The sequence below is a fragment of the Amblyomma maculatum genome, chromosome 5 (assembly GCF_055883805.1).
Source record: "Amblyomma maculatum isolate TAMU_Amacu chromosome 5, ASM5588380v1, whole genome shotgun sequence".
NCBI lineage: Eukaryota > Metazoa > Arthropoda > Arachnida > Ixodida > Ixodidae > Amblyomma > Amblyomma maculatum.
In genome coordinates, this window is record NC_139348.1 from 69,607,857 (window position 1) to 69,620,303 (window position 12,447).

Sequence of the window (12,447 nt, forward strand, 5' to 3'; positions counted from 1 at the left end):
CAACCAGGTACTAAAGGACGCTCCTTGGCCCCTGGCCACCAAGCCAGAGAAACAATCATCAAGCCTCAGGAAGTGGGGCGCATGGAAAGGCTGCGAACAACCGCCCACTATGCTTCCACTGCGGTGTGGCAGGCCACCTCCTACGCCACTCTTCTACGCCACTGCCCGTATAGAGGCGCAGGCCAGCGCGGTTCCACATGGACTACCCAAGACCCTCTCTTAGGGAACGACCAGAAGAATTCGAGAAAATATTGCTCGGGGCAGAGTGAAACCGTTGCTATTCCTTTCCATCTCCATACAGCACCCGATTTGCGTCCCCGAGTCGTAATTACGTCCAAGGAAACTGAGGCGAGGTTGCTATATGCCGAACTAACGAAGATCCTCCACTGACGACGAGTGGTGATGTTGCAAGGTTTACATCGCCGCTACGCACGACAAAAGAATCCGCGACGACACAACCAGTGTCCAGGCTGACACCCAGCGAAGTCACAACGCTGTGCCTCGACCGCAACCTCAGTACCTGAAGAGACGAAACCTGACCAATGGCCCACGCGCAACGCTAGCACATGAACAAGTGAACTTGAAGTACACGTATATCGACAGCCTCACGGTTATTGCCTTAGTGGATACCGGAGCCGGATGTTCTTTCATCAATCGACCGTTCGCCACCCAGATAAAAAGAGTGACGAGCACTTGGGCTGGCCCGCTAATCCGTGCCGTTGGTGGTAACCTTATTACGTCTTGGGGCGCTGTGCAGCAAGGGGTGCAGTAAATGGCTCCTCTTTCTCTTTACGCTTTCACTCCCACCTTGCTTCCATCTCTCACGGCGCGGTTAAGGTGCCCCTTGAAACAAGTGTAACAGATAGGGCACCTTTCCCTTCCTGTGAACCAATTATTTTTACTGTCATTATTATTATTATATCATTATTATTACTATATTAATAATATTATTATCATTATAATTATTATTATTATTATTATGCGCCGGAAGCCGTATTACGCGCGCTAAAGACGCCAAATATTTTTTTCTGTGTTTATTTTCAAAAGCGGGAGGAAAAAGGAGAGAAGGTAACACCCAACTATGGACTAGTGGACTTGGTTCTGTGGCAGCAGTGAAAGAATGCGCAACCGGAAAGCGGTCGTTAAAGGAAGAATCAAGAAGGTGCCATGGTGGAGGTGATGAGTAGGACTGAACAAAGCAACACCCTTTGGTAAAAAACTAGCTGGTCTTTGGCATGTCGCAACAGAGCTAGTTTGTCGGTAAGCTGAGGCGAACCCAGCGAAGCACGTCAGGAGAACGGTGCGGTACAAAGAGTAGGTGCACGCAAAGCAATGGGGCTTCCAAAAAGATTGTTCTGCATTAGCGCATAGGTGAGGGCAGTTTGAGCAGGAGGGGTCGTAACGTTCCTGTTACTGAAAGAGGAATAATCGCGCTGAGAGAGAAGCGATTTCAGATGAATTTTCGCAGGACGGCGAGTGTGAGGGATGGAGAAGGAAGTACCTGCAGCAATTCGTGCACGTGAGAGTGGTGCTGTGTGGCTTGATACTTGTAGATAACGACTTTGTCACTGGAGGGTGGCCTTGATCAGAAGATTGGAGGGGCCCGGTGTAGAGAATCGCGAACCAACTTGTGTGCCCGCTAATTAATACCACCATACCCAGATGTCCATATAACGGTTACTATGGTGGGTCTCAGGGAGAGGAGGGAGCTAGAGAGTTCATCGTTGAGGTCGGTGGGCAGAGTTTGAGAATATATGGCACAAACTACAACCACCGACATTAGTGTGAATGAGATGGGGACATCAGCCATAGCGAGATGCTCAAGGGTGGTGTTCAAAAGCAGGCCATTGTATGCACCCGCCACGTGGGTCTTGTGAGAAAGGCAGCCTGGCTCGTAGATGGAGCCCGCCGCTGCTACGATATTGCCGTTTGGTGATATGGTGGCCTCTACACAAGTAGTGCACAAGGATTTAAGATTACACAACATAACGTTAGTGCAAGAAGGAGCCACAATGTGACCTCAGTGAAGATAAAGGTTGTGACGAGAGCCCAGGGTTGCACAAAACAGAAGGACGAGAGTGACAGCAAGGGAGGGCCGTGCGAAAAGAGAGGTGCGAAGAGAGCCCCGGAGAGGCAAATTAGACAGCATAACGTGTAAACGGCAAAAGGAGTGCATGACGGTGGCTATTCAAAATGGTCACACTCTGTAAGCAGTGGCTGATTTAAAAAATCATCAATGGTTAATTACCCCGTTTGATGAGTGATAACTCCTTGAGTGGAATTGCTAATACCACGTGTTCAGCTGAGGCATCTGCATGCCTTTAACTCACTGCGTTGTGGGAAATCAATGACCTTCGAGAGGTAAAAGCTATTAGCCATGGTTATTAGTCATGCTGTCATACACAAGATTACCTTTTGTCAGTGTACAAACCAAGACCCACCTTGTTCTTGACTCATTTCCAATGTCACCCAGATGAAACCAAATTGGTTCCTAGGCTTCTGCGTGTAGGAGTAGAGCTGTCGCTATAATATGAATGGTAGAGATCAGTCGCACACGCACTATTCACAGGACCCGCAGAGCCAAGACCTAAAAGGACAGCGAATCGCCGGCATTCAGTTATGCAGCCACGAAAACCAATCTACCATGATGATGCTGTCGACTTCTGTTTCCGTACCGCGATGGCATGCTACAGGGCACCCTCTAGTCATACAGCCATGAACGAAGAGGAATGGCGGAAAGCGGGTACTGTGGGTACGAATCGTACGCGGCGAGAACTGGAATGATCGGGAGGGCGTGCTGTGGTACAGTTTGCGTGACGTCTGATTCAAGGTGAGGAGGTTTGAGGCAAGCAACGAATATCATGTCCTCACGATCGTGGATGCACTGTAGAAAGTGCTTAAACGCACGCCGGAGCACTTGGAAGAGATCATCGCATGGTGGCCGTAAGGGTGGACGTACGGCGTCGTGGCGAGCAAAGACGTGAGTGCACCGCTGAAATTCGGGGGGACGTGGATACAACGAGAATACTGGCGCTGACGTGGTGGAACGACATGCTCGTAGCTCTACGTGTGCGGACGGAGTAGTCTGTGTCGTTAGCAGGCGTTGGTGGAAAAGGCTCGACGAACTCGTCAGGGACACAGAGTAGTGTTAAACGTGAGCTCTGCTGCACAGGTTGAAGAGTCACTTCAAAGTGCAGTGCGGAGAGCAAGCAGGGCGAAGGATGGGCGCTCAATCCATGGCCAAGGGAAAGCGGTCGCCTTAAGGGAAGCTTTCAACTGCCAGTGAAAGCGCTCAAAGATACCTTTGCAAATCGGGTGCGAAGAGGTCATCTCATTGTGATTGAAGCCGAATATGCCAGATAGGTTTAAAAATAATGTTGAGTCAAATTGACGACCGGAATTAGTGGCAAAGGCAAACCATAGCGACTTATCCAGAGTGTGATGAGGGCTCTCGCGATCAGTTCCTCTGTTACGTCCAGAAGGAACATCACTTCAGGTCTTCACGTGAAACTGTCAATGCAGGTTAAAAGGTAGCGGTGGTTCCCGCAGGGAGGAAGGGGCCGAAAATAAAGACGTGCAGATGGCTGAAGCAGGCATCCGGAGATGAGAAGGTTCCAAAAGGAATCGCAGTGTCTTGGTGCACTTAACTTTGCTTAAAGCTAAGTCACGTGCGCGACTAGCGGCGAACGTCGACGTTTATCCGAGGCCAGACGTAACGAGCCGTGACGTGGCGTTGAGTTGTGCGGATGGCAGAATGGGAGAAAGGATGAAGGACATCAAAGACAGTTCGGCGGTATGATGGAGGTACGTAGGAGCGAGGCCGACTGGTCAATTATCACTGACCAGAGGAAGGGCGCTGTCAGGGATCAAGACGTCCTGCAATACCAGAGAGATGTCGTGCGTGCGAAGCCGGTGCAGCTCGGCATCGGCTCGTTGAGCAGCAGTCATTGCCATGCGAAAGAGCATTGGCAACTATGCACGGCTTGCCGCTGACGTGACGAATGTCGCAGGTAAGTTCGGAAATGTAGGCGAGCTGCCCGATTTCGCGAGGAGCGTAGGAGGGACTGCTGGATGCCAGCGCGGTCATCAGACGTTTGTGGTCAGTAAGGATACTGTGACGCCAGGGAATGAAGACAAGAGAAGATGAGGTCGACGAAGAAGCGGCTCGTTCTAGGACTCGTAAGTGGGCACAGCTGGGTCTTCGACGTTCGCCCTGCATCAATTGAAACCTCGCTTGTAACATCTTGGTGAAAGGCGCTGGGCAGACGGTCACCAAAACCACGAAGACGGATTCTCAGCATGAATCGCGCCGAAGTCACCGCCTTGCTGGCCTGCCGCCATCTGAGCCTACAATTTCTGGCAACAGCGAAGCTCCGAGGTTCGTGCCTAGTAGCTCGTGACAGTGTCACCGGGAGCCGCATTCGTTCACTGGCTCATCCAGCGGAGACGTGGACGAGTGGCTCACTCACTACCAGCGGGAGAGCCGTTGCACTAAATGGGACTCTTCCGCCCAGATAGCTGATGTAGTCTTCGCGCTTAACGACACAGCCCTAACGAGGTACAACCACGAGGACACTTTCACCACCTGGGACCGTTTTGCGAAGGAGATAACGAAGGACTTTAGAGATTCTGACGCGAAGAAGCGAGCTGAACAAGCGCTCTCTCAAAAAGCTCAGCTTCCTGAGGAAACTTGCACCAAATACATCGAGGAAGTCTTGAAGCATTGTAAGCTTGTCGATGCTCGCATGACTGAAGATAGCAAAGTTGGCCGTCTGCCTAAAGATTTTGCCATAGTTATTTATGATTTTTTTGCCGGTAAATCAACCGTTGAGTCCGTGGCTTACGTGATTCAGCATTGCCGCACGTTCGAGATGCAGAAAATGCGTCGGATAGCAACCAAGTTCGGACGTTTGGCTGGCATTACGTCTGTGGCCGCTGTTGTCGCTGCTGACGTAATATCATCTGGCGATCTGCCCTCCACGATCCTTCAGATCATTCTCGACGAAGTGAGCCGGTCGCTAGAACTAGCTTGGAACTGCTCAGCGCTGCCCCAGCCGCATCCACCGTGTCCAACTCCTACAACCGCCCTTAATGCAGCGTACTTTGATGAGTACTGGGGACCGCAGCAGCTTCAGCAGATCAACATATTGAGAACACTTCCATGGCAACGGACCCGCTACTACCAGCCAACACACAACCAATATGACAACAGTCGACGCAACACTCTCAGTGGCGACTACTTGCCTGCGCCACCTTTTCGCAGACCTCCTGTGTGCTATCGCTGTGGCCAACCTGGCCACCTCTCTGGATCATGTTCTCGCCGTCAAACAGCGCGTTACGGCTACGGCTCCATGAACTACCCTGATAAACAGGGTTACAATCCTGGCTCTTCTCGTCGTTCGCGTGACCCACCTGATTCAGGGGCCCATGGCAAGCACGTGAAACCCGTACGTGAAAGTGCTGGAAGATACATATAGTGGCTGCACAGCAACCATAGTTCTGCATAAAGTAACAAAATTCCGATAAAGAAAGGTGTTAGGCAAGGAGACACAATCTCCCCAGTGCTATTCACAGCTTGCTATGGGAGCAGTTATGGATAAGGGTGGATGGAGAATACCTCAGCAATCTGCGATTTGCTGATGACATTGCCTTGCTAAGCAACTCTGGGGATGAACTGCAAATAATGATTGATGACCTAGACAAGAAAAGTAGAAAGGTAGGCTTGAAAATCAATATGCAGAAGACTAAGGTAATGTTCAACAGCCTCGGGAAGGAACAGCAGTTTGCATTAGGTAGTGAAGTACTGGAAGAAGTAGGCGGATATGTCTACTTAGGGCAGGTAGTAACCGCAGATCCGGACCATGAAAATGAAATAACAAGAAGAATAAGATTGGGATGGAGCGCATTTGGCAAGCACTCGCAGATTATGACTAGCAGCTTACCGGTGTCGCTCAAGAGGAAAGTATACAACAGTTGCATCTTGCTTGTACTCACCTATGGGGCTGAAACATGGAGGCTAACCAAGAGAGTTCTACTTGAGTTGAGGACAACCCGGAGGGCTATGGAACGAAAAATGGTAGGGGTTACATTAAGAGATAGGAAGCGTGCACAGTTGGTCAGAGAAGTAACTCAAGTTACCGACATTCTAGTGGACATAAAGAAGAAGAAATCGACATGGGCAGGACATGTAGTGCGAAGAGAGGATAACCGATGGTCGCTGAGGGTAACAAACTGGATTCCAAGGGAAGGAAAGCGTAGCAGGGGGCGGCAGAAAATTAGGTGGGCGGATGAGGTTAAGAAGTTTGGGGGGGTCAAGTGGATCCTACTAGCACAGAACCGGGTTCAGTAGAGAAATGTGGGAGAGGCCTTCGCCCTGCGGTGGGTATAGTCAGGCTGCTGCTGCTGCTGATGATGATGATGGCAAGCACCTTTGCGGGATTTGTCTCCGGCATCAAACAGAAGTATGCCACTACTTCCAGCTTCCCGCGTGCGTCGTTCTGCATCGCCCCGGTGCCGCTCACCGCCGCCGGAAAACTAGTCGGTGCGACCGGTGGAGGTAAGGTCACTGGACGTTCGCTGTTACAATGTGCTGATGTTACGAAGTAAAGTCCACGTTTTAGTTGATGGTGTTCCTGTGATGGCTTTAGTTGATACCGGTGCCACCATATCCGTAATTAGTGCTTCATTTAAGCGTCGCCTCGGAAGAAACGTTATTTAGGTGGCATAAAAGTGTTAGGTGGCATAAAAGTGTTTTGGTGTTAGTGGTGAACCATTGTTTGTTGTTCAGTGTTAGTTTCCTCGGGGTGAAGTGTTTCGTGCGGAAAAGGCGGTGCTCGTCCGATCAACGCACGACGTCATCATCGGGCTCAACGTTTTGAAGATGTGTGGCGCCGATGTCGACTGCCAAACTGGCGAGCTTAGCGTTGGCAAATGTGTTACCCCTGGTCTGATGGAAGGCTCGTGTAGTGATGTGAATGCGCTTTGTGTTTCTGAAGATGCCACTGTGTCTCCATCATCGGCTGTATGTGTACAGGTTTCCGGCCTCGACGCCACTCTCGGAATGTCTGGAGCGACTTCAAAAACGGTGCACCTCACCTGTATCAAGAATAATGTCTTGATTCCTTCTGTCATGGTGTCGGTTGCCAAAGGCCGCACTGCATTCTAGGCAGTGAATTGTTCACGGAACCTGCCGTTTTTTCTGGTTAGCAACTTGCATCCTACAGTAATGACCCGCCAATATCTGTTTACTTGATTATTGATGCCATATACAAATCAATGACTGATATTCAAGATGAATCGCGCTTGCTTCGTATGATTGACCCCTCGATCTCAACAAAGGGGCGCCGTGCACTGCTGGATATTCTAGGGCGACACTTCTCCTTGTTTAACTTTTCCCAACCAGGTGGCCCAATTGTAATTCCTCCTCCACATATTCTACACAGGATCGACACTGGCGCCTCGCATCCGATTCAACAAAAGCCCTATCGAGTGTCACCGTCTGAACGAATGGTGATAAATGAACAACTGAAGGAGATGGTAACGAAGGGTGTTATTCAACGAGTCGTCGAGTCCTTGGGTTGCCCCAGTGATGCTTTTCAGGAAGAATGGCACAAGCGTTTTTGCATTGACTATTGTCGTCTAAATGCAGTCACTCGGAAAGACGTACGTGTACCCCCTTGCCGTATAGATGACGCAATTGGCTGTCTTTTTTCTGCCTCCTACTTTTACACCATTGACCTTATATCGGGCTATTGCCAAACACCTCCCCACCCGGCGGACAGAGAGTAAACTGCATTTATCACACCCGATGACCGTTAGGCATTCAATGTGATGCCGTTCGGTCTTTGTAATGCACCCGCCACCTTTGAACAATTCATGGACGCGATACTCCGAGGTTTAAAATGGGAGGTGTGGATGTGTTACTTGGACAATGTTGTGATTTTCGGGAAGACATTCAGCGAGCGCAATGAACGTTTATTTCTTGCGCTGGAATGTATGCGCAAAGCTGGCCTCGTGGTGAACGCAAAGAAGTGTCAGTTTGGAGCACGACAAGCGCTAGTACTTTGGCATCTCCTCGATAAAGACGGCGTCATACCTGTTCCGCAAAAACAGCAGCAGTTGCTTTTTTCAAGCCACCCCAGTCCGCCAAAGAACTACGGAGTGTCCTCGTTTGTGTTTTCGTATTTTCGCCGTTTTATTCATTGTTTTGCTGATATTGCACACCCATTGACAAGCGTCCTTCATAAAGATGTAGCTTTCGAGTGGACACCTGAGTGCGATTCCGCCTTTCGCCACTTGAAATTTCTTCTCACGTCCCAACCTGTGCTCCGCCACTTCGATCCTTCAGCGCCAACAGAAGCGCATATTGACGGAAGCGGTGTTAGATTTGGCGCGGTTCTTGTCAGCGCTGCGACAGCAAGGAGCACGTCGTGGCGTACGCGAGTCGGTCCCTTAGTAAGCTAGAGCGCAGTCATACTGTCACGGAGCAGGAATGCCTCGCTGTCGTTTTCACCACACAACGCTTTCGATTGTATCTTTATGGACGCTCGTTTACCGTTGTCGCAGATCACTCTGCCCTCTGCTAGTTAGTTTATCTCAAGGACCCGTGTGGCCGCCTTGCACGATGGATCCTACGGTTCGAAGAGTATCCTTTTACAGTCACATACAAAACTGGCCGTAAGCACGCTGGCGCAGGCTGTCTTTCGCACCTTCGTCTTCCGATCACAGAGTTTGACGCCGATGATTTCGAGAACTGCGTCGCGTCTCGAAACGACTTTTCCTGACATTCCCACGTTTATAAAAGAACAACTAAGAGATCCAACCTTGAAACGTTTCCTCGCCGCGGCTCAAGATCGGTCAGGTGGACACCCATTTTGTGTGCGTGATCACCTGCTCTCGAAGAAAAACTTTTCCTCAACAGGTCCCCTTCTTCCGTCTTGTTGTTTCGAGGAGCCTATACGACCTTCTATTGCAGGCCATGCACGACGACCCTATTTCCGGTCATCTTAGAACTGCGAGAATGCTCCACCGCACCCAAGAGCGCTTCTATTGGTCACAAATACGAACAACTACTGAGTGGTACGTCGCTAGGTGCACCCAGTATCAGCGCTACAAACGCCCCACAAGTGCGGCAGCGGGGCAACTTCACCTCATCACACCACCCCGTGCACCATTTGAGAAAGTGGGCGTTGATCTCCTTGGCAGCTTTCCGCTATCCCATAATGGAAACCGTTGGATCATTGTTTGCTTGGGCTACCACACTCGATACTGTGAGGCGGCAGCCATACCCGCGGCCAACGCGTATCATGTCTCCTGCTTTATGTTGAAGGCGACAGTTGTTCCTCACGGACCATCACGAGGTATTGTCAGCGATCGTGGTCGCCAATTTACCGCCGACGTCGGGGAGGAGATGCTCTGTTTATGTGCCTCTCATCTTCGCCATTCATCGCCTTATACCAAAACCAATGGTCTAACTGCACGCACCAACCGTACGATAACTAACATGCTGCCCATGTACGTCGAGGAAGATAATAAAAACTGGCACAGTGTACTACCATTCATTACCTACGCTTTCAACACCGCCGGTCATAAGACTACTGGCTTTAGTCCATTCTTCCTGCTCTATGCTAGCCACCCACGATACGCTCTGGACACCATCCTCCCGTTTTCGGCCACTAGTGATGAAGATACGTCGGTAGCTAAGACAATATGCTTTGCCGTTTTCGGCCACTAGTGATGAAGATACGTCGGTAGCTAAGACAATATGCTTTGAAGAAGAAGCACGCCGGCTTGCCCGTCTTCCCATCTTAGTCAGAGAATAAAAACCAGCCAATAGACGAGGACGAAGAAAGACGATGTACACACGGAACATCGTCTTTCTTTGTCCTCGTCCCTTGGCTGGTTTTTATTCTGTATGCACCAACTGACCCAGATTTCAATCCTCCTTCCCATCTTAGCGTCCCAGGATCGCTCGAAAGCACAGTACGATGCCCACCACCGTCACTTCGTTTACCAGCCTGGAGATTTGGTCTTGCTGTGGGGGCCTGTCAGGAAGCGGGGTCTGTCACAAAATCTACTGTGCCACTACGAGGGACCATTCAACGTTCTTGCCCAACTTAGCGAGCTCAATTATCGTATCACTCGCCTCACAAAAAGCGGCCGTCGCTCTGCAAAAGCTGAAGTCGCTACGTCGTTCGTTTAAAGCCCTGTCAATCATGCCACGATGTTTAAGTCGCCCAGCGGGCTTCGGCTGCGTCAGGGGACGTGATGAAGTCGACGAAAAAGCAGCTCGTGCTGGGACTCTCATATGGACACAGCTTGGTCTTCGACGTGCTTTCTGCGTCAATTGAAACATCGCTTGTAACAATATGAAACGTGTGTCCCTCAAGAAGAAGACAGAAGTGCTTCAGGGCTGAATATAATGCTAGCAGCTCTCTGCCGAAGGTGCTGTAGCGGCGCTCATGGGACACAAGCTTGGAAAAGAAGTCGATTGGCTGACAAACGCTAGATACAAACTGCTGCAGTTTCCGATGCGTCAACCATGACGTCAGCAGCAGGACGCTCGAACGAAGGAATGGCACCAAACGGTGATGCCAGACTGCCAGGCATTATAGACGGAGCATAGCCGTCGAGATGGGGCCTATGGAAGAGTTCAGTCAATGGGTAACAACAGATGAGAATCTGGCTCTGATTGATAGACATACATGACCAAAACAACTTCAGTCAAGGAAACGTACATCTCTATAGGTATAACCTGGCTATAGTGAACTAGAATGTTATATTCCTGGCATAGCTGATAGCCACTGCCATTTTTTCACGCGAATTAAGTTATTGTTACCTCGGACGCCATGGCTACTGGGGCGTTCTCTCCGCCATCCACGAAATGACGTTAATACTAAGGCGAATGAAGGTTTGCTAACTAGCTTACTTGGAACATTTTGCTGTGTACAGTGGCGCATACGTCACGGGCTCCCAGAACACCAGTATAAGCAACGTTAACACAGTACACGTTGTATTAATTACATCTATTATAATTGTGGTATAATTGCCCTTATGTGCCAAGCTAAGTGATATCTCACAAGTATGGTTCTGCGCGTGATCCCTGTCAATACGAGAAATTTGGTCTGTTTAGTTTAGGTTTAAGAAGGTAAGTGTATTATTCAATGTTTTAGGTGCCTGACGCCCTATCGTGTCATTCATGTAATTTCGTTAGGCTGTTTGAAAGTACGTGAGCATCGTTAATGACTGCCCAGTTTTATAGCCCTCCGTTACCGCTATGTAATCGCTACTTCCTCGGCCTCTGCTACTGGGCTGTGTAGCATAGATGCACTGGTCTCTTCGCGCATTAGACGAATCGACCCCAGTGTCCACTGCAACTTTGGTATCTCCTCCTCTTGAGAACGAGCCTGAATACATGGTCGTGTATTCAAGAGTGTAAGTTTTTTTAATGAATTCGGCCCTTGCTTCTGTTCTTCTTTGGCGGAGGTTAGGGAGCATGTTCCTCGAGGTTGGAACTACCTTGAGGGGTTTGGGAAGCTCGGTAAATATCGTTGCAGTTCTCGCCGTTTCTCGCATCTTCTCACGGTATCCGTGTCTCTGTTAGCGCACTCTTCCAGTTATTGGCTGCAGCATCCTGAGTTTTTGCGACTCAAGCTGCACCTCACCCCGCCGGGGTGGCGCAGTGGTTATGGCGCTCGACTACCGTTCCCAAGAACGCGGGATCGAATCCCGGCCTCGGCGGCAGCTTTTCGATGGAGGCGAAAAGCAAAGCGCCCGTGTGCTGTGCGTTTTCAGTGGACGTTAAAGAACCCCAGGTGGTCGAAATTTCCGGAGTCCTCCACTACGGCGTCTCTCATAGCCTGAGTTGCTTTGGGACGTTAAACCCCACAAACCAAACCAATCAAGCTGCACCTCACGCAGCTCCTCAAAGATGTTTTACAAGCCAAGGGCAAATAGTTTTTTTGTAGATCGTCGGAGCGTTGTCATACACTCTGCGTAAGAGGGCATCCGCGTGTTGCATTTCTCTCTTAATGAGGGACTGGTAGGGTAGGCTGTAGATAATTCAGTTATCTATCAGGCTTCTCACTAGTTTTAGTATGTCCTCTTCTCGCAAACTATGCCGCCTGTTGGTAATGCGGATGATCATACGAGCAACTAGTAGCGTTGTAATTTTGAGCAGGGCAAAAGTGTGAGTACTGCTTTGGTTGGATTGAAACTACATGCTCAATATTCTTTTCATCGTATATTCCGGTATGGATATTCCTTCAATGTAGCTCTTGAGTTTCAGGTCCACACTAGCTGGGATGGTTCGGGTTCATTTGCCTCTCCAGGCTCGCAGCAGTTCCGAATTCTCGGTCGAGCATGCGAGCCCTCTTTCGGCGAGATTTTACAGTACACAATAGGCCGCTTCCTGTACCTTTCCTTTCTTCTGTCAGATGGAAACGGCGT